Consider the following 22208-nt stretch of genomic DNA (forward strand, 5'->3'; position numbering starts at 1 on the left):
ACTTGGCACAGGCTAGCCATTAGCCTACACCTGAGTTTCTTGTTAGACTGAGCAAACATACTCAGAGACCTTTCAGAGACACTCAGGGCTACAACATGGCTAATGGCTGGGTGGGCTGGAGATGGGAGTGAAAACCAACTGTAGTAACTCAATTCCAGAACTTTGATCCAAAAGAGGACAGGACAGAAAGAGAGACAGAGAGGAGATGAAAAGCCGTAAGTAAGCAGACTATTACAGTGTATTACAGAGATCTGTAATAATCTGTATACAGAGTTCACTTACCATTAATGTTCATGGATGGCAACACCACAGACATCTTGGGCCTACTTCCTTTGTTGTGGCTGGTGGCAGGAAGTAAAAGATGATCCTGAGAAGTAGGAACAGTCAAAAGGTCAGAGGTCATACAGTATTAAGAAGGACACCTTGACTTATGTCAAATACCACATAACATCAGACAGTATGTTCATCAGATAGATGGCTTCATACTGAAGGGGGTAAAGGATCCTGAGAACAAGGAACAGTCAAAAGGTCAGCGGTCAAACAGCATGAAGCACACCTTGATCTATGTTAAATACCACATAGCATCAGACAGTAATTTAATCAGATAGATGGCTTTAGACTGAAGAGAAAAAAGGAACCCTGTGGTTGCTTGTAAATCAAAGGGAAAACCCTCTGACCCGCAGCTCTGTACGCTGTCAGTCTGTCTGTAGCATGTCTTGAGTCAGTTTGACCAAATTCCATACAGTCAGTCAGTGGATGAGCTACTGACCGTTACGTTCCCAAGCAAGAAAGCAAAATTTTTCGCTCAAACAGAAGGGGGAACTAACATAGAGTCATTAACAACAACCAAAGCTAAACATGTGTGGTTCTAGGTAGTGATGTTAACGTTTGATAGCGGAGCTCCGAGGCATGTGTCAAAATCACTAAGCAGTGTACTTCGAAGCAGTGAGCCGATGCCTGTATATTTTTATCAGAAGCACAAGATCAATGACGTCCGAAGTGTTGTTTCATCAAACAACCACCTGATGGGTTTGGTATTGGATTGGTAGAAGACAAAAAGGCTACGCTACGCATGCGCTACAGCATGTGGGATGTCATCTATAATAATTTGGCTGCTCTAAGTTATTTTGACCAGCAGGTGCCACTAGTGTACACTGTGTTGTACAAAGCCTTGAGTAATGAACCTATTTTCAACACAATTGGCAGGAAAACCTCAATGCTTCAGGAAACTTCAGTTCCCCATCACTAGTTCTAGGAGGGGTTCTGAAAGACACTCATGAGGGTGTCCACTCAACGTTGACTAGCAACAACAAATGGGACCTAAAACACACCCACCATGAGCGCCCACTAAATTTGCCCAAGAAGAGGCAAACAAAATAAAACCCACACCAAATTTAAAGGAAGCAAACCAAAAAGTGGAGCAAAATGAAAACAGGGAAGATCAAATAAAGGATTGTTTTATAGAAATCAAATAGGAAGAGACAACTAAAGGTGTTAATCCTCCACATCTCTCAAGCCAACTGGACCACTGGGCCAGCCGTTCTTAAATATCACCTGTGCCAAAACAGGTGAAACACCTCCTGACTATGATAAGCCAGCACTGGTGTAAAGGTGGCTACAACCTCTATGTGCATGCGTGCACATGGGTGGAGTTGGTTTTTCAGGAGCAGTCTTTTCAGTGCATTCCACCCAGAGAGGAAGTCTGCCTTGTGTAGTGTATTTCCACTAGGGGGCTTGGGGAGCCAGAGTAGCTGATCAAGCAAGAGGGCCCTAGGCACTCTTTTTGACTAGCTAGCGACGATGTTTGATCTTCCGGATCCGGTGTCATATGTCTTTTTACAAATTCTAGCTAGATCTCAGGCTAATCTGGTGTTCTATGCTTTACACACTGCTTTTTAGCCACCGAAGCAAACATGTCTCTCTTTGAATTGCAATTGCTAGAGCTTGAACAGCATGAGCTTGAACTGCTCTTACTACTCAGGAGGAGAAGAAGAAAAATACTTGGAGAGGGGGCGATGGAGATTACAAGTCTCTTGTCCAACCTGTGCGAAGCATTGACGAGGAAAGACATTTACAATATGAACGTTGCCAGATTTGACGACTTGCTTCAGTGGCTTGCCTCTCACATCTCGCACGAGAGAACTCATAGCTTGCCTGTAAGTGCTGCAGAAAGTCTGTGACCCATTGGTTTTTGGCGAGTGGCAGCACACAGCAAAGTACCGCTGCGAGTCAAGACCGAGACCGGGAGGTGGACAAGGGGTCTGAGAGAGTCCAATTCAAGACCATTTTCTATAGCAATATAGAGTGGGAAAGGGGCCATGCATTTGGACAATTAATAGACACTGCAGTAAATAAAACCGAATAAAAATATCTGTCTTGTCCAGGACCAGCGCCAATCAGAGCTACAGTATGCCACTTTGAAGAATCTCAAATATAACATATATTTTGATTTGTTTAACACTTTTTGGGTTACTACATGATTCCATATGTATTATTTCATAGTTTTGATGTCTTCACTATTATTCTACATTGTAGAAAATTGTTTTAAAAAATAAAGAAAAACCCTTGAATGAGTTGGTGTGTCCAAACTTTTGACTGGTACTGTACATTATCTTCTTCTGGTTGATGACTGTTTATGTGTCATGTTGTGAGCTACACACTTGGTTTTACTGTTTGGTTTTTGCTGTTTGTCTTATTCACACTTTACAAATCACAATAAAGAGTACTATAATGACAGTCACCTCATCCTTGTTTTAGTTTTTCATATATTTATTGGGGGGCTAGACCCTCAAGACATTTACCTAACCTTGTGATATGTGTAGTGGCCTTTCAAAGATAACTTTCCTGCTATGTTAAATGGGTGAGAATGGCTGTCAAAATGTAGACAAGGCTAGACCGTTGAGAAATTAATCTCATCTATATAACACAAGGTTGTACATGGTCATGGGTAGTGGCCTTTCAATGGAGACCTTCCTGCTTTGGTACATGGGTGTGTCCAGCTGTAGACAACAAGAACACCCCAAGACATTAACCTCATCTACATACAGTGCCTTCGGAAAGTATTCAGACCCCTTTACTTTTTCCACATTTTGCTACATTACAGTCTTATTCTAAAATGGATTAAACATATACAAATCCTCAGCAATCTACACACAACACCCCATAATGACAAAGTGAAAACTGGTTTATTTATTAAAAATAAAAACAGAAATACCTTATTTACATAAGTATTCAGACCCTTTGCTCTGAGACTCGAAATTGAGCTCAGGTGCATCCTGTTTCCATTGATCATCCTTGAGATGTTTCTACAACTTGATTGGAGTCCACCTGTGGTAAATTCAATTGATTGGACATGATTTGGAAAGGCATACACCTGTCTATATAAGGTCCCACAGTTGACAGTGCATGTCAGAGCAAAAACCAAGTCATGAGATCTAAGGAATTGTTCGTAGGATTGTGTCGAGGTACAGATCTGTCTGCAGCATTGAAGGTCCCCAAGAACACAGTGGCCTCCATCATTCTTAAATGAAAGAAGTTTGGAACCACCAAGACTCTTCCTAGAGCTGGCCGCCCGGCCAAACTGAGCAATCGGGGGAGAAGGGCCACAGTCAGGGAGGTGACAAAGAACCTGATGGTCACTCTGACAGAGCTCTAGAGTTCCTCTGTGGAACATCTCTGCAGCACTACACCAATCAGGCCTTTATGGTAGAGTGGCCAGACGGAAGCAACACCTCATTAAAAGGCACGACAGCCCACTTGGAGTTTGCCAAAAGGCACCTAAAGACACTCAGACCATGAGAAACACGATTCTCTGGTCTGATGAAACCTAGATTGAACTTTTTGGCCTGAATGCCAAGCGTCACGTCTGGAGGAAACCTGCCACCATCCCTATGGTGAAGCATGGGGGTGGCAGCATCATGCTGTGGGGATGTTTTTCAGCGGCAGGGACTGGGAGACTATTCAGGATCGAGGCAAAGATGAGCAGAGCAAAGTACAGAGAGATCCTTATTGAAAACCTGCTCCAGAGCGCTCAGGACCTCAGGCGAAGTTTCACCTTCCAACAGGACAACGACCCTAAGCACACAGCAAACACAACGCAGGAGTGGCTTCGGGACAAGTCTCTGAATATCCTTGAGTGGCCCAGCCAGAGCACGGACTTGAACCCGATCGAACATCTCTGGAGAGACCTGATAGCTGTGCATCAACGCTCCCCATTTAACCTGACAGAGCTTGAGAAGATCTGCAGAGAAGAATGGGAGAAACTCCCCAAATACAGTTGTGCCAAGATTGTAGCGTCATACCCAAGAAAACTTGAGGCTGTAACCGCTGCCAAAGGTGCTTCAACAAAGTTCTGAGTAAAGGGTCTGAATATATGTATGTGTCATATTTCAGTTTTTAATTAAAAATAATATTAGCAAAAATGTCTAAAAATGTGTTTTTGCTTTGTCATTATGCGGTATTGTTTGTAAAATTATGAGGGAATAAAACAATTTAATCAATTTTAGAATAAGGCTGTAACCTAACAAAATGTGGAAAAAGTCAAGGGGTCTGAATACTTTCCGAAGTCACTGTAGCTCACAAAGCAGTACAAGTTTACTGAGTGACTGATTCAAAACAGTAATATTTTTTGCCACAAGTACAGATAACCAGACAAATACATTTTCAGACCTTTTAGATATTTATTTACTATCATGAGGAAAATAGTGCAATGTAAAACAATGTAATACACAGGGGAAAAGTGTGATGAAAGGGGAAATAAGATTTTAAAAAGCTAAGTAAACACCTGTAACATGTGAATGAGGAAATAAGTACATAATCATGCACAAAACTCCCCACAGTAAAATGCCAACCACCCTAACGTATGAATAAGGGAAAAAAAGAAAACAACAACAATTTTTGGGGTGAGACAAACGGGAGTAGTGGATCAACAGGAGTAGACACCATCCATGGTTCCATGATGTGGTAGACGGCCTTTGCTGGACACTGCTGCTGTTTATGTAACTCCTGCTGCAGTTTCTTTAACTCATCCACCCGCTGCATAATATCAGTGTCCAAAGGATCCTCAGCTGTCTTCCTTTTCTGGCCATTGAAGCTGGGTCGGGGAGATGGGGAAGAGGTTGATGGAGTTCCAGGGTAGAGAGCACGGGTGCGCCTAGACAGTGGGTTGGGTGTTTGTGAGAAGGGCCTGGGCTTTGGGGAGAGGGGCCGGAGAGGTGATGAAGCAGGCCGGGGAGGTGATGAATCAAAGGGCAATGAACCACCTGTAGATGGGCCCTCAGGGCTCAGCTCCATCTATGGACTGTCCAAAACACCAACACTTACAAGCAGATGGCGAATACATTAGAATAGAATGCAAGCAATCTTAAAACATTTCCATGGGCTCCTTTGAGTTAAATGTTTACCCAAAATAACTGATTTCATAAACTTCTCAATCTAATGAACACAAACACAACACACTGTCTGTTTTCTGATGTTTGAACCAGCCCTGATAATCATTATGATAACACAGGCACTAAATATTTCCCACTCACAATTTCTCCCATCCAGATAAGATCACAAACACACACACCGACTGTACAAAAGGATTTGGCTGCATAACGAGTACATACCGTATCTGGCATATTGATGTCTGTCTGACGATGTTTCACGTGAACACGAAGCCAATCCAGTTGTTTGACAATCAGTGGGACACACACCAGTGGCAGCCCCACTCCTCTTCTCCTTCACCCTTTTCAGATTGCGAACACACCGGTTCCGAATCTATTTCCATGTTTCTTTGATATCATACTGGTGTTTAAATTTCGTGATATCTCCCTCCAGCTGTTGTCTTTTGCTTACTTGTCCGAATACAACCGCATCGAAGGGTTGTAAAGGTTCTCGTATTGTCTCACCAGCTTGCATAGACGCTCCTCCAAACTGATTGTAGACATAATTGCACAAAAAAGGAAGCTTGCAAGTAGGAGAAGCGAAGTAGTAGAACGTCCATCTATTCTGTGTTTATTCCAGAAGCAATACTGGAAAATATGTGATGTAGACACAGAGGTGGACTTTTGTTGCAAAACTCACTCATACTGCCCCTCAGTCTTCACAAGGAACAACCGGTTGCAACCCAGTCTCCAATTAATGATGTACTATATGTACAAATTAGCCAACATTTTTATGTACTAATAGCACAAACTCTTGGCACATCGAACTCCATCAATGCCACGCCACTTCTAAATCCCTTAACTCGATGCTCTCGGAGTGTGTGCTATTTGTACAAAGATACATAACTGCTTATTTGGAATGTAGCTAGCTAGCTATTTTAAAGTGAAAGCGAGGTAAGTTATCGGATAAGAAATGACCAATCATCTAGTAGTTTCTGTATTTTGGGCCGCATAATTCTAGACTATTATTTTATTTTAAATAGTTATGTGTATTGCTTTATCGTATACTGGAAGTTACCTATATTTGCTCTGGCCAACATTGTTATTTGCTCTGGCCAACTTTAGCTTGTTGGTTCCAGGGAGTGTGTGGGCCTTTTTGCTAGCTGTTTAAAAGTCTACTCGCTGTTGTTTTCATTTATGTAAAAAGACAATCAATTATATCAATTGTGTAAGCACATGGAAATACTTTTTAGCATATTATTTATTTATTTCAGACTTATGACTTAAGTGGCGGGATGTGAGTGACGGACTGTGAAACTCAATCTCCCATGATTCCATTGTCCCGGAACTGACCATATAATTAATCAACTTATGTTGTATTCCGCACCAAACTTAAGAAAAAACAATTACTCTGCATATCTTACTCTGCATATACAGTGCCTTCGGAAAGTATTCAGACCCCTTGACTTTTTCCACATTTTGTTAGGTTACAGCCTTCTTCTAAAATAGATTAAATAGTTTTTTTCCCTCATCAATCTACACACAATATCCCATAATGACAAAGCAGAAACAGGTTTTTAGATTTTTTTGCTAATTTATAAAAATAAAAAAAACAGAAATATCACATTTAAATAAGTATTCAGACCCTTTACTCAGTACTTTGTTGAAGCACATTTGGCAGCGATTATAGTCTCGAGTCTTCTTGGGTATGATACTACAAGCTTGGCACACCTGTATTTGGGGAGTTTCTCCCATTCTTCCCTGCAGATCCTCTCAAGCTCTGTCAGGTTGGATGGGGAGCGTTGCTGCACAGCTATTTTCAGGTCTCTTCAGAGATGTTCGATCGGGTTCAAGTCCGGGCTCTGGCTGGGCCACTCAAGGACATTCAGAGACTTCTCCCGAAGTCAGTCCTGCGTTGACTTGGCTGTGTGCTTAAGGTCGTTGTCCTGTTGGAAGATTGAACCTTCGCCCCAATCTGAGGTCCTGAGCGCTCTGGAGCAGGTTTTCATCAAGGATCTCGCTGTACTTTGCTCCAATCATGTTTGCCTCGATCCTGACTAGTCTCCCAGTCCCTGCAACTAAAAAACATCCCCACAGCATGATGCTGCCACCACCATGCTTCATCATAGGGATGGTGCCAGGTTTCCTCCAGACGTGACGCTTGGCATTCAGGCCAAAGAGTTCAATCTTGGTTTCATTAGACCAGAGAATGTTGTTTCTCATGGTCTGAGAGTCTTTAGGTACCTTTTGGCAAACTCCAAGCATGCTGTCATGTGCCTTTTACTGAGGAGTGGCTTCCGTCTGGCCACTCTACCATAAAGGCCTGATTGGTGGAGTGCTACAGAGATGGTTGTCCTTCTGGAAGGTTCTCCCATCTCCACAGAGGACCTCTAGAGCTCTGTCAGAGTGACCATCGGGTTCTTGGTCACCTCCCTGACCATGGCCCTTCTCCCCCGATTGCTCAGTTTGGCCGGGCGGACAGCTCTAGGAAGAGTCTTGGTGGTTCCAAACTTCTTCCATTTAAGAATGGAGACCACTGTGTTCTTGGGGACCTTCAATGCTGCCCAAAAAAATGTGGTACCCTTCCCCACAATCCTGTCTCGGAGCTCTACGGACAATTCCTTCGACCACATGGCTTGGTTTTTGATCTGGCATGCACTGTCAACTGTGGGACCTTATATAGACAGCCTTTCCAAATCATGTCTAATCAATTGAATTTACCACAGGTGGACTCCAATGAAGTTGTAGAAACATCTCAAGGATGATCAATGGAAACAGGATGCACCTGAGCTCAATTTCGAGTCTCATAGCAAGTCTCAATACTTATGTAAATAAGTTATTTCAGTTTTTAATTTTGATTACATTTGCAAAAATGTATACAAACTTGTTTTCGCTTTGTCATGATGGGGTACTGTGTGTAGATTGCTGAGGATTTTTATTTATTTAATCAATTTTAGAATAAGGCTGCAACGTAACAAAATGTGGAAAAAGTCAAGGGGTCTGAATACTTTCCGAAGGCACTGTAATGTATAATAATAGAATAAACAATTGTATTTAGCATTTTAATTACATCTGTGATATTGTAGCTAGTGTTTTTTTATACTACACTTATCCAGAAGGCTCTTTCTGACAATAAACAAGTAGCTATAATAGTATGTGAAATTAGTAAAAGTACTTTTATTTAATAACTTTAGAATCACCTTCTCTGGTGAATATTGAGAATGGGTTAATATATTTGTCTCTCAAGTTAATCTGATTGTTAAATATTTAACAAACGTTGTATTTTGGTGGAATGTACTATCGACATAAAAATGTAAGATAACATTATGAAGTACACCGAGTATACCAAACATTAGGAACACCTTCCTAATATTGAGTTGCACCCCGCCTTTTGCCCTCAGAACAGCCTGAATTTGTCGGGGCATGGACTCTTCAAGGTTTCGAAACGTTCCACAGGGATGCTGGTCCATGTTAACTCTAATGCTTCCCACAGTTGTGTCAAGTTGGCAGGATGTCCTTTGGGTGGTGGACCATTCTTGATACACACGGGAAACTGTTGAGAGTGAAAAACCCAGCAGCGTTGCAGTTCTTGACACAAATCGTTGTGCCTGGTACGTACTACCATAATCAGTCCTTAATCACAGATTTGACATCTGTGGTCATAAGTCACGCCTCCTGGGTCAGGTTCTACCTGACATTACATCATATGATATAAACAGACATCAATCACAGACAACACCCACACAAAACTAATTCACTCTAATTTATAGTGTTAATTAACATAACTAAAGCCCACAGCCACAGCAGAACACACCCCTACCTAATTACCAACCCCCCTAATCAGTCCCCCACAAACCGGATGTTTACAACCATGGGTGAAACCTCTTGGTTATCTAATTTAATTACCTAATTTGATTACCTCCGGACAGGTCCCCCTCATAAATCACAAGGTGTGAAATACAGTTTGACAGAAGCCACCATACATCAACTACTAAGGTCCTTGTTCCCTTTATATAAGCTCCAGGACTTTGAATTTCCTTGGACAAATAGAAAACAAATGTACTTACTACTTGATGAATTAACTATTAGCAGCTGAAATATCAGAAATGAGATCTGAAATTATCTCTATGAAAAATGTCTGTGTACACTTTACTCTTGTCTTTGTAAAATAAAATAAAACAAATAAATGAAAATAAGATTCAACAGGTTGGCAAAGAGCAGCATTTGGCAGACAGAACCTTAGTGAGTAAGAGGTGCTCATGTTGACCCAAGTCAGTTGTTATAGTGACCCAAGATGTTAACCCTAACCCGTCCGTCCAATTGGCCTGATTGCACTTTTATTGAAGTGCACTTACACAAAAATAAACCTTTTTCTGTTGGCCAAATAGTTAGCTTACTGAAAATAAAATTTTAAAGAAATAAGAATGAGTAGATTCAGAACGCTTTGTTACATGATGATGCATAATACTTTTTGTTTTAAACATACAATACATTTGCACTGTAGGCAAACATCTTGTATAAAACATCTGCATCTGGATTCACTCATTCGTTGACCACCCAAGATAAGTTTGATACTGTTAACATTTATATTTTTATCATACAATTTTGACTTCTTCAGTTTTGTGTATCCATAAACTGTGTTCTCTGGCTAGCTATTAAGGGAAATTTGAATAACAATTAGTCAGTAGCTACCTAGTTGAGAATTTGGTGTTGTTTCTTTGTGTGGAGTACTGCTTATGTTATCCCATTTAAGAGAGCAATTTGTTTTTAGAATTTTTTACAAATTAATAAAAGAGCTGAAATGTCTTAGGTCAATAAGTATTCAACCACTTTGTTATAGCAAGCCTAAAGAAGTTCAGGAGTAAAAATGTGCAGAACAAGTCACATAATAAGTTGAATGGACAATAATATTGTTTAACATGATTTTTGAATGACTACCTCATCTCTGTACCCCTCAGTCGAGCAGTGAATTTAAAACAAAGATTCAATCACAACGACCAGGGAGGTTTTCCAATGCTTCGCAAAGAAGGGCACCTATTGATAGATGGGTAAAAATAAAAAAAGCAGACATTGAATATCCCTTTGAGCATGGTGAAGTTATTCATTACACTTTGGATGGCGTATCAATACACCCAGTCACTACAAAGATACAGGCGCCCTTCCTAACTCAGTTGCCGGAGAGGAAGGAAACCGCTCAGGGATTTCACTATGATGCCAATGGTAACTTTAAAACAGTTACAGAATGTAATGGCTGTGATAGGAGAAAACTGAGGATGGATCAACAACATTGTAGTTACTCCAAAATACTAACCTAAATGACAGAGTGAAAAGAAGGAAGCCCGTACAGAATAAAAATATTCCAAAACATGCATCCTGTTTGAAATAAGGCACTAAAGTAAAACTGCAAAAAATGTGGCAAAGAAATGAACTTTATATCCTGAATACAAAGCGTTATGTTCGTGGCAAATCCAATACAACACATCACTAGCTAGGTTTCCAACCAATTAGCGACTGATTTTCATGCGAATTTGATGAAATCAGCATAAAAACAATATGCGCATTTTCCCACTAGAGATGTGTTTCCATCAAATTGACTTGTTGCAGATAAAAGGCTGTGCGTGATGATGTAGTGCACATTAAAAAAAACTTTTGCCGTTAATACAAAAATTATACATCAAATGGGTTTCCATCGCATTTTCAATTTTCTGATGGTTTCTTACAAAAACAAAATGTGTTATATAGTGACTGTGCCCACTCTGGTATTGGCATGTGCGCTCTAGCCAATGTACTAGTATGACACCTACTCGTCGAACATCTCATTCCAAAATCATGGGCATTAATATGGAGTTGGTCCACCCTTTGCTGCTATAACAGCCTCCACTCTTCTGCGAAGGCTTTCATTTTTTTTTACATTTTAGTCATTTAGCAGACGCTCTCATCCAGAGCGACTTACATGAGCAATTAGGGTTAAGTGCCTTGCTCAAGGGGCACATCGACAGATTTTTCACCTAGTCGGCTCAGGGATTAGAACCAGTGACCTTTCGGTTACTGGCACAGCGCTCTTAACCACTAAGCTACCTGTCGCCCGACTAGATTTCCACTAGATGTTGGAATATTACTGCGGGGACTTGCTTCTATTCAGCCACAAGAACATTAGTGAGGCCGGGCACTGATGTTGGGTGATTAGGCCTGGCTCGCAATCTGCATTCCAATTCATCCGAAAGGTGTTCGATGGAGTTGAGGTTAGGGCTCTGTGCAGGCCAGTCAAGTTCTTCCACACCGACCTCGATAAGCCATTTCAGTATGGACCTCGCTTTATGCACGGGGGCATTGTCATGCTGAAACAGGAAAGGGCCTTCCCCAAACTGTTGCCACAAAGTTGGAAGCACAGAATTGTCTAGAATGTCATTGTAGCGTTAAGATTTCCCTTCACTGGAACTAAGGGGCCTAGCCCGAACCATGAAAAACAGCCCCAGACCATTATTCCTCCTCCACCAAACTTTACAGTTGGCACTATGCATTCGGGCAGGTAGCGTTCTCCTGGCATCTGCCAAACCCAGATTCGTCCGTTGGACTGCCAGATGGTGAATCGTGATTCATCACTCCAGAGAATGTGTTACCACTCCTCCAGAGTCCAATGGTGGTGAGCTTTACACCACTCCAGCCGACGCTTGGCATTGCGCATGGTGATCTTAGACTTGTGTGCGGCTGCTTGGCCATGGAAACCCATTTCATGAAGCTCCTGATGAACAGTTCTTGTGCGGACGTTGCTTCCAGAGGCAGTTTGGAACTCAGTAGTGAGTTTTGCAACCGAGGACAGACGATTTTGACCAGGGCAGCTCAAGCAGGGCAGAAATTTGACGAACTGACTTGTTGGAAAGGTGGCATCCTATGACGGAACTGCGTTGAAAGTCACTGATCTCTTCAGTAAGGCAATTCTACTGCCAATGTTTGTCTATGGAGATTGCATGGCTGTGTGCTCGATTTTACACACCCGTCAGCAACAGGTGTGGCGAAAATAGCTGAATCCACTAATTTAAAGGGGTGTCCACATACTTTTGTATATATAGTGTACATTGGGTCTGGGGCTTTCCTGTGTCCATTTCAGAGCGGGACTTATAACTCCCATCACCATCATCATTCATATTATTCAAAGTTAACCATGAAGTGTTTGATGTGAATTTCGATTGCATTAGGCCTCCTTGCTCGCACACGCTTTTTCAGTTCTGCCCACACATTTTCTATAGGATTGAAGTCAGGGCTTTGTGATGGCCACTCCAATACCTTGACTTTGTTGTCCTTAAATCATTTTGCCACAACTTTAGAAGTCTGCTTGGGGTCATTGTTCATTTGGAAGACCCATTTGCGACCAAGCTTTAACTTCCTGACTGATATCTTGGGATGTTGCTTCAATATATCCACATAATTTTCCTTCCTCATGATGCCATCTATTTTGTGAAGTGCACCAGTCCATCCTGCAGCAAAGCACCCCCACAGCACTGATATAGATACAGTGAGGGGAAAAAGTATTTGATCCCCTGCTGATTTTGTACGTTTGCCCACTGATAAAGAAATGATCAGTCTATAATGTTAATGGTAGGTTTATTTGAACAGTGAGAGACAGAATAACAACAAAAAATCCAGAAAAACGCATGTCAAAAATGTTATAAATTGATTTGCATTTTAATGAGGGAAATAAGTATTTGACCCCCTCTCAATCAGAAAGATTTCTGGCTCCCAGGTGTCTTTTATACAGGTAACGAGCTGAGATTAGGAGCACACTCTTAAAGGGAGTGCTCCTAATCTCAGTTTGTTACCTGTATAAAAGACACCTGTCCACAGAAGCAATCAATCAATCAGATTCCAAACTCTCCACCATGGCCAAGACCAAAGAGCTCTCCAAGGATGTCAGGGACAAGATTGTAGACCTACACATGGCTGGAATGGGCTACAAGACCATCGCCAAGCAGCTTGGTGAGAAGGTGACAACAGGTGGTGTGATTATTCGCAAATGGAAGAAACACAAAATAACTGTCAATCTCCGTCGGCCTGGGGCTCCATGCAAGATCTCACCTCGTGGAGTTGCAATGATCATGAGAACGGTGAGGAATCAGCCCAGAACTACACGAGAGGATCTTGTCAATGATCTGAAGGCAGCTGGGACCATAGTCACCAAGAAAACAATTGGTAACACACTACGCCATGAAGGACTGAAATCCTGCAGCGCCCGCAAGGTCCCCCTGCTCTAGAAAGCACATGTACAGGCCTGTCTGAAGTTTGCCAATGAACATCTGAATGATTCAGAGGAGAACTGGGTGAAAGTGTTGTGGTCAGATGAGACCAAAATGGAGCTCTTTGGCATCAACTCAACTCGCCGTGTTTGGAGGAGGAGGAATGCTGCCTATGACCCCAAGAACACCATCCTCACCGTCAAACATGGAGGTGGAAATATTATCCTTTGGGGGTGTTTTTCTGCTAAGGGGACAGGACAACTTCACTGCATCAAAGGGACGATGGACAAGGCCATGTACCGTTAAATCTTGGGTGAGAATCTCCTTCCGTCAGCCAGGGCATTGAAAATGGGTCTTGGATGGGTATTCCAGCATGACAATGACCCAAAACACACGGCCAAGGCAACAAAGGAGTGGTTCAAGAAGAAGCACATTAAGGTCCTGGAGTGGCCTAGCCAGTCTCCAGACCTTAATCCCATAGAAAATCTGTGGAGGGAGCTGAAGGTTCGAGTTGCCAAACGTCAGGCTCGAAACCTTAATGACTTGGAGAAGATCTGCAAAGAGGAGTGGGACAAAATCCCTCCTGAGATGTGTGCAAACCTGGCGGCCAACTACAAGAAACGTCTGACCTCTGTGATTGCCAACAAGGGTTTTGCCACCAAGTACTAAGTCATGTTTTGCAGTGGGGTCAAATACATATTTCCCTCATTAAAATGCAAATCAATTTATGACATTTTTGACATGCATTTTTCTGGATTTTGTTGTTGTTATTCTGTCTCTCACTGTTATTCTGTTATTCTGTCTCTCACCTACCATTAAAATTATAGACTGATCATGTCTTTGTCAGTGGGCAAACGTACAAAATCAGCAGGGGATCAAATACTTTTTTCCCTCACTGTACTTTTGTACCTGTTTCCTCCAGCATCTTCATAAGGTCCTTTGCTGTTGTTCTGGGATTGATTTTTACTTTTCGCACCAAAGTACGTTCATCTCTAGGAGACAGAACGCGTCTCCTTCCTTGAGCGGTATGACGGCTGCGTGATCCCATGGTGTTTATACTTGCACAGATGAACGTGGTACCTTCAGGCGTTTGGAAATTGCTCCCAAGGATGAACCAGACACATTTTTTTCTGAGGTCGTGGCTGATTTCTTTTGATTTTCCCATGACAAGCGAGAGTAAGTACACATATTAATTTTCGAAACATTTTGTAATCTGTTCATGTTGCAAACTATTATTTTCTCTAGACTTTTCTCTAGAATGCTTATACAATCTAGCTAGCTAGCTAACTAGCTAGTTAATGTTACAACACAGACAGAAGTGGATAGCTAGCTAAATACAGTGCATTCGGAAAGAATTCAGACCCCTTGACTTTTTCCACATTTTGTTACTTTACAGCCTTGTTCTAAAATTGATTAAGTAAATAAAAATATAATTAATCTACACACAATACCCCATAATGACAAAGCGAAAACAGGTTTTTAGATTTTTTTGCTAATTTCAACAACAAAAAATAAAACAGAAATACCTTACTTACACAAGTATTCAGACCCTTTGCAATGAGACTCGAAATTGAGCTCAGGTCCATCCTGTTTCCATTGATAATCCTTGAGATGTTTCTACAACTTGATTGGAGTCCATTTGTGGTAAATTAAATTGATTGGACATGATTTGGAAAGGCACACACCAGTCTATATAAGGTCCCACAGTTTACAGTGCATGTCAGAGCAAAAACCAAACCATGAGTTAGAAGGAATTGTCCATAGACCTCCGAGACAGGGTACAAAAAATGTCTGCAGCATTGAAGGTCCCCAAGAACACAGTGGCCTCCATTATTCTTAAATGGAAGAAGTTTGGAACCACCAAGACTCTTCTTAGAGCTGGCCGCACAGCGAAACTGAGCAATCGGGGGAGAAGTGTCACATCTGGAGGAAACCTGGCACTATCCCTAAGGTAAAGCATGGTGGTGGCAGCATCATGCTGTGGGGATATTTTTCAGCGGCAGGAACTGGGAGACTAGTCAGGATCGAGGGAAAGATGAACGGGGCAAAGTACAGAGAGATCCTTGATGAAAACCTGCTCCACAGCGCTCAGGACCTCAGACTGGGGTAAAGTTTCACCTTCCAATAGGACAACGACCTTAAGCACACAGCCAAGATAACGCAGGAGTGGCTTCGGGACAAGTCTCTGAATGTCCTTGAGTGCTCCAGCCAGAGCCCGGACTTGAACCCAATCAAACATCTCTGGAGAGACCTGAAAATAGCTGTGCAGCGACGCTCCCCATCCAATCTGACAAAGCTTGAGAGGATCTGCAGAGAAGATTGGGAGAAACTCCCCAAATACAGGCATCATACCCTGATTCAAAACTTACAATCTTTCAATTTAAATGATTATATGAAATTCTAGCTACCAATAGAATGTTATTGATATGGGGGATACAATCTTTTTTGCTGCGAAGAGACAGAATCATTAGATTATTTGTTTTGGTAGTGTCCATTTGTAGCTTGCTTTTGGACACAGGTCCAGGAATGGCTAAAGGATTGCAATATTTACCTGGAGCTAACCTTGCAGATAGCATTACTGGGTGATCTGAAAAGTCATAGTCAATCGATCAATAATATAATAATACTTTTAGCAAAAATCTGTAGAAACAATGAGAATAGAAAGGTTCAGAACTTTTGTAAAACATCACAGTATAGTTGAAAAATATATGGCAAATAGAAATCCTATATGGATGGTGTTAAGAGATAGATGGGTGGTGTTGAATGGAGTTGAAGGATGGGACTAATAACAACTATCAACAAATAATGACAAGATAACTAATAATGTAAGCATACTGTGTCCATATTAAGTATATAGGTTGTAGGTTGGGAGCTTTTGTGAAAGAGCACAGTTAGAAAGATATGGCATATAGAAGCAAACCGGATGGACATCATGAAAATGATCCGAGAGGTTGAGAGTAGAAGAAGTTCAAGAGAAAAAACAAACAAAATATAATTATTTTAAAATTGACTGTGTCCATAAAATGTAGATAGTAAGTATAAGCTGGAAGTAGAGGCCTAAGCATTGTTGTTCACTAGTTTACTCCAAGTAGGGAAAGGGTGGTGGTGTTGGAAAGTAATAAAGGGGAATATATATTTTTTAAAGGATATGTATGTATGTATGTATGTATGTGTGTATATATATATATATATATATATATATATATATATATATATATATATATATATAAACGTATATATATATATATATATATATATATATATATATAAACATGGGGGATTGGAAGTGATGCTGACAATTACATTGATAGAAGTTACAATCTATCTGCAATATTAAGCTTATCTACCTCCTAAATTAAAAATAAATAAATAATAATAATAATAATAATAAAAAGTACCTAGTTAAGGGTCTGAATACTTATGTAAATGTGATATTTCCATTTTTTATTTGTAATACATTTCCTACAATTCTAAAAACCTGTTTTTGCTTTGTCATTATGGGGTATTGTGTGTAGATTAGGGGAAAAAACTATTTAATCAATTTTAGAATAAAGCTATAACGTAACAAAAATGTGGAAAACGTCAAGAGGTCTGAATACTTTCCGAATGCACTGTATCTTTGGCTAGCTACAAGGCGGAAAAGCATAGCTAACTGATTTGCTAACTATCTAACTTGCTGTATGGGTTAACTAGCTATCTAACTAGCTATCATATTTCGTGAGAGAGGGGAATTAATAAGCCACCTAGAAGGGGTGATGAGGACAATGAGTTGGCCAAATGTAGCTACCTAGCTAGCTACTGCTGGTGATTAGCTAGTCATTGGTGTTTGTGCGTGTAGCTAACTAACGTTTGTAGTTATGTAGTTAGCTAACATTAGCAAAAAAAAATGTATCTACTAGCTAATGTTAGCTACTCTGGGTAATGTCACCTACAGTCAGATGCTAAGTTACCTGGATGGTAAACAAGGCGGGAAAGCATAGCCAGCTGGTTTGCTCACTAGCTTGCTGTAGTTATCCAACTATCATAGTTAGATAGCTGGCTCGTAAAATGGGCTTAGTATGGTGCTAAGAGAGGGGAAGGAGGTTGGCTTTATTTACCTACTGTTGGGGTGTTGACTTTTTTTGTCATGATACATTTGATTACTGCACCATTTGTACTTTTTAGTTAATCAAACATGTTTAAAGAGCGCAAAATCATGAATCAGGTCAAAGTTTTGTTTAAACTCCCTGTGTGTGCATGTGTGTCTGTGCGCACTATCACTGACAAATGCAGTTACAAAATGAGAGAGCTGTGCATTCTCCTACCAGAGTTTTGTTAGGCTGATGCACTATTTTGCTGAGTGAAAACTGTAATAGCTAGCTAGTGATATTTTCATACCAATGGCATAACTGTTAACTGTCATGGTAGGATCATATTAACAGAACAGTTTTTACAATATGTTGGCATGCCCTGCTCTAAAACACTAGTAAAACTAAATGCATGCTCTTCAATCGAACGCTGCTGGCACCCGCCCACCCGACTAGAATCACTACTCTCGACGGGTATGACCGAGTATGTGGACAACTACAAATACCTGGGTGTCTGGTTAGACTGTAAACTCTCCTTCCAGACTCACATTAAGCATCTCCAATCCAAAGTTAAATCTAGAATCAGCTTCCTATTTCGCAACAAAGCCTCCTTCACTCATGCTGCCAAACATGCCCTCGTAAAACTGACTGTCCTACCGATCCTTGACTTCGGCGATGTCATTTACAAAATAGCCTCCAACACTCTACTCAGCAAATTGGATGTAGTCTATCACAGTGCCATCCGTTTTGTCACCAAAGCCCCATATACTACCCACCACTGTGACCTGTATGCTCTTGTTGGCTGGTCCTCACTACATATTCGTTGCCAAACCCACTGGCTCCAGGCCATCTATAAATCACTGCTAGGCAAATCCCCGCCTTATCTTAGCTCATTGGTCACCATAGCAACACCCACCCGTAGTATGCGCTCCAGCAGGTATATCTCACTGGTCATCCCCAAAGCCAACACCTCCTTTGGCCGCCATTCCTTCCAGTTCTCTGCTGCCAATGACTGGAACGAATTGCAAAAATCTCTGAAGCTGGAGACACTTATCTCCCTCACTAACTTTAAGCATCAGTTGTCAGAGCACCGATCACTGCACCTGTACACAGCCCATCTGAAATTAGCCTACCCAACTACCTCATCCCTATATTGTTATTTATTTTGCTCATTTGCACCCCAGTATCTCTATTTGCACATCATCTCTTGCACATCTATCATTCCAGTGTTAAGACTAATTGTAATTATTTTGCACTATGGCCTATTTATTGCCTTACCTCCATAACTTGCTACATTTGAACATACTGTATATATATTTTCTGATGTATTTTTGACTTTATGTTTTGTTTTACCCCATATGTAACTCTGTGTTGTTGTTGTTTTTATCGCACTGCTTTGCTTTATCTTGGCCAGGTCGCAGTTGTAAATGAGAACTTTTTCTCAACTGGTTTACCTGGTTAAATATTTTTATTTTTTTATTTTTTTATAATAATAATGCCAAGGCTCATTTTTGCTTTTTGCTTTTTTTCACAGATATGTTGGTGGCCTGTTACACAACGTTTGTCATGTAACAGTTTGGTTTTTGCATAGCTGATGTTAAAACATAAATACATTTGAATAATTTTGATTACAAAACGCTATATATCCACTGGGGGGGTATCATTGCCTACAAAAAGACGCCATTTCTATTTCTCTCTATAGTAGTGTTGTATTAACTAGGCTCTATGTCCCTGTGTGTGTATGAACCAGTGATGATTCGCTCACCCCCTATTGACCAGGAGATGAGCCAAGCCGCCCCGCCTCGCTACCTCCAAAACTGTCTGGAGGGTAAGATACAGTATATAGGTCTCTCCATGGGTGGGAGATGGACATTTAAGCTTATCAATGCTCTCTTTATTTTACTGACTTGTTGAATGATTGATCCATTCATCCTTCCATTCCTCCATCTCTCCCCAGCCTTCCTCTCCGCTGAGGACCCAGTGAGGGTGGAGCTCAGTCAGAGAGCTGTTGAGGGACTGGTTAGGAAGAACACTTCTACAGCCAGTGACGTGAGAGGTCACATGGTTTAGATCAGGGATGGGCAACTGGCTGCCCGTTTACATTACCAAGTACATGAATGGGGTATTACGCTGTTTGAGAAAAGGTTTGAATCCTAATCAACCCATCCAATGTGAGTACATCTGTTGTTGAAATACAGTAGATCAATACATTTACAGTACCCTAGCAGGTGTCGAGCTGCGTAATGTATGCTGCACAGCCTTGTTAGTGCATAAGGCCAATTAGATTTGGAACTTACAGATATTAGTTGGCAGGGGTCATTACTTTAACATTATTGTGTTTAGAATTCTGGTAGATGTTTTTGAGGACCCTTTTTCCATCAGTTTGACAAGAAAGCAAAGCCTTTGCTTATTCCTAATTTTTAGGATGGAAAATGGTTGAACAATGTATATATGCCTTAATTTCAAAAAAAATATAGACTCTTAGCTTTAATTTGACACGCAATTTGGCATGCTTGCATGAACTTCACATGTTGGTGCTCGCGGTTCCTTTTAAATGAAAATGACCCCATCTAATTTTGCAAAGATAAGAATGAATGTCAATGCAATTAACATGTAAAGATGAATGAACTACTCACAAAATGTATGTTGCGGACATTGTCATCCAACATTTTAAAACAACACTTTAATTTGCATCAATGGTTTATTAAGTACCTTTCCTAAACAGAAGATAATTAACCAAGCTACAGCCATGCAATATGGTCTTTGGTGCCCTCTGGTGCTACTTCGCAAGGCAGATCACAGACTACTTTGCACCTGTCATTTAACCATTTCCATCTTTCTGCAAAATGAGGCAGCCCATGTAATTTACAGTTTTAACACTCATTATTTGATCAAAACAACAGAATACTCCCATACCCCATATTTAATAGTTTATTTCCATTTAAGGCGCATTGTTTTTTATCTTTGTTTTCATCAAAATCCTTGTCAGGAATACCAAGGTTACCTCACCTGTCAAGGCAAACCCCTGGTTACGAAACATCATGATACACACACCAGAAGGCTGCTGTCTCACACAGTAGTTTTACTTTTTAATGGACGTCATCCATAGGAGGAAGATTTTAAATAGGACATAACTTTTTAGAGTCAATAGAAATCACTCTGAAGAATCACATCCATCATTATCAACCCAATCTCATACATACTGTGCATACAATATACACCATACTGTAGATACAATACACACACACCCAGAAGTGTCTTCAAGACCACAAATTACATTTACTGTTTCTGACTTTTGTAGAAGACTAAACTAGTAAAGTGCCCGGTGGTCCAACACAGCACCGCTCAATCCCATTACCAAAACGTTCCTAGTGCTGCTGAGATTATACTATTGTAAGACACAAACCTCCACAGACATTTTTATGAAGTGTATTTCTCGCTCTCTCGGTCTTGGAGATATTCTGTGGTGAGTTAGGCCCAACACATCTATGCATGTCCCTGTGTGCTGTGACCATCATCGTCTTCACAGTACACTGAACTTGTCCAGGTCCATCATGTCATAGGCGGCCGTTTGGTCAGAGGAGAGGAGCTTGTCCTGGAGGTGGTCATCCACCATCTCCTCCACAGCAATCAGTCCCAGGCTGGCTGGCAGCTCCTCCTCACCCCCCCCAGCAGCATGGTGAAAATGAGAAAGGCCTCCTAGTAGACTATGATCGTGGAGCCTGGGGGGCAGCTCCTCAAAACAATGAATGACAGCCACGGGCTGGTCCCCTCGAAGGCTCCCCGTAGCTGTCCATCGATGTCCAGCTTGACCTGTTCGCTGTCCTGGGCGGCCTCGCTGGCCCCGTCGATGTGGAGGACAGATGAGGCATTGAGAGCGGAGGAGAAGGCAGAGGCCAGGCGCTGGGCCAGACAGTGCATCGTTCTCTCGCTCCTGCGGCCCGCTGTCAGCATCAGGCGGACTGGCTCGGTGGGTCTCTCCAGGTGGATCCTGCTCCTCCTCCACAGCTCAGTGCGCTGGCCGGGGAACGCCACCTTCACCTTATCCATCTCTCGGAGGAAGATCTCTGTTCGGTTGAACTCTGTGTTCTCAGGGGGAGACTCAGGGCTGAACAACCTCACCACTACGAAGGCCAGCAGAAGCCCTAGAAACCCAGCGAGCATCACCTGTGCGAAAAGCATAAACAGGCTTTCAATTTCCATGGTTTAGGAATTAAAAAAACCCTATAGCCTATTTCCTTGAATTGCAGGTGCCAGATCAAATAAGTCAGAGAGTACCTACTGTCTAATAAACAATGAAAGAACAAAGGAAACATACTACATAGCCAAAAGTATGTGGACACCTGCTTGTCGAACATCTCATTCAAAAACCATGGCCATTAATGTGGAGTTGGTCCCCCCTTTGCTGCAATAACAGCCTCCACTCTTCGGGGAAGGCTTTCCACTAGATGTTGGAACATTGCTGCAGGGATTTGCTTCCATTCAGCCACAAGAGCATTAGTGAGGCCGGGCACTGATGTTGGGTGATTAGGCCTGGCTCGCAG

At 41.5% G+C, this 22208-nt stretch overlaps 1 pseudogene; it reads right to left on the reverse strand.

Moving 5' to 3' along the window:
- Positions 1 to 20692: 20692 nt before the first annotated feature.
- On the reverse strand, positions 20693 to 21867 carry LOC121539848 (annotated as a pseudogene).
- Between the last annotated feature and the right edge of the window lie 341 nt (positions 21868 to 22208).

Source organism: Coregonus clupeaformis, chromosome 26, assembly GCF_020615455.1.
Source record: "Coregonus clupeaformis isolate EN_2021a chromosome 26, ASM2061545v1, whole genome shotgun sequence".
Taxonomy (NCBI): Eukaryota; Metazoa; Chordata; class Actinopteri; order Salmoniformes; family Salmonidae; genus Coregonus; species Coregonus clupeaformis.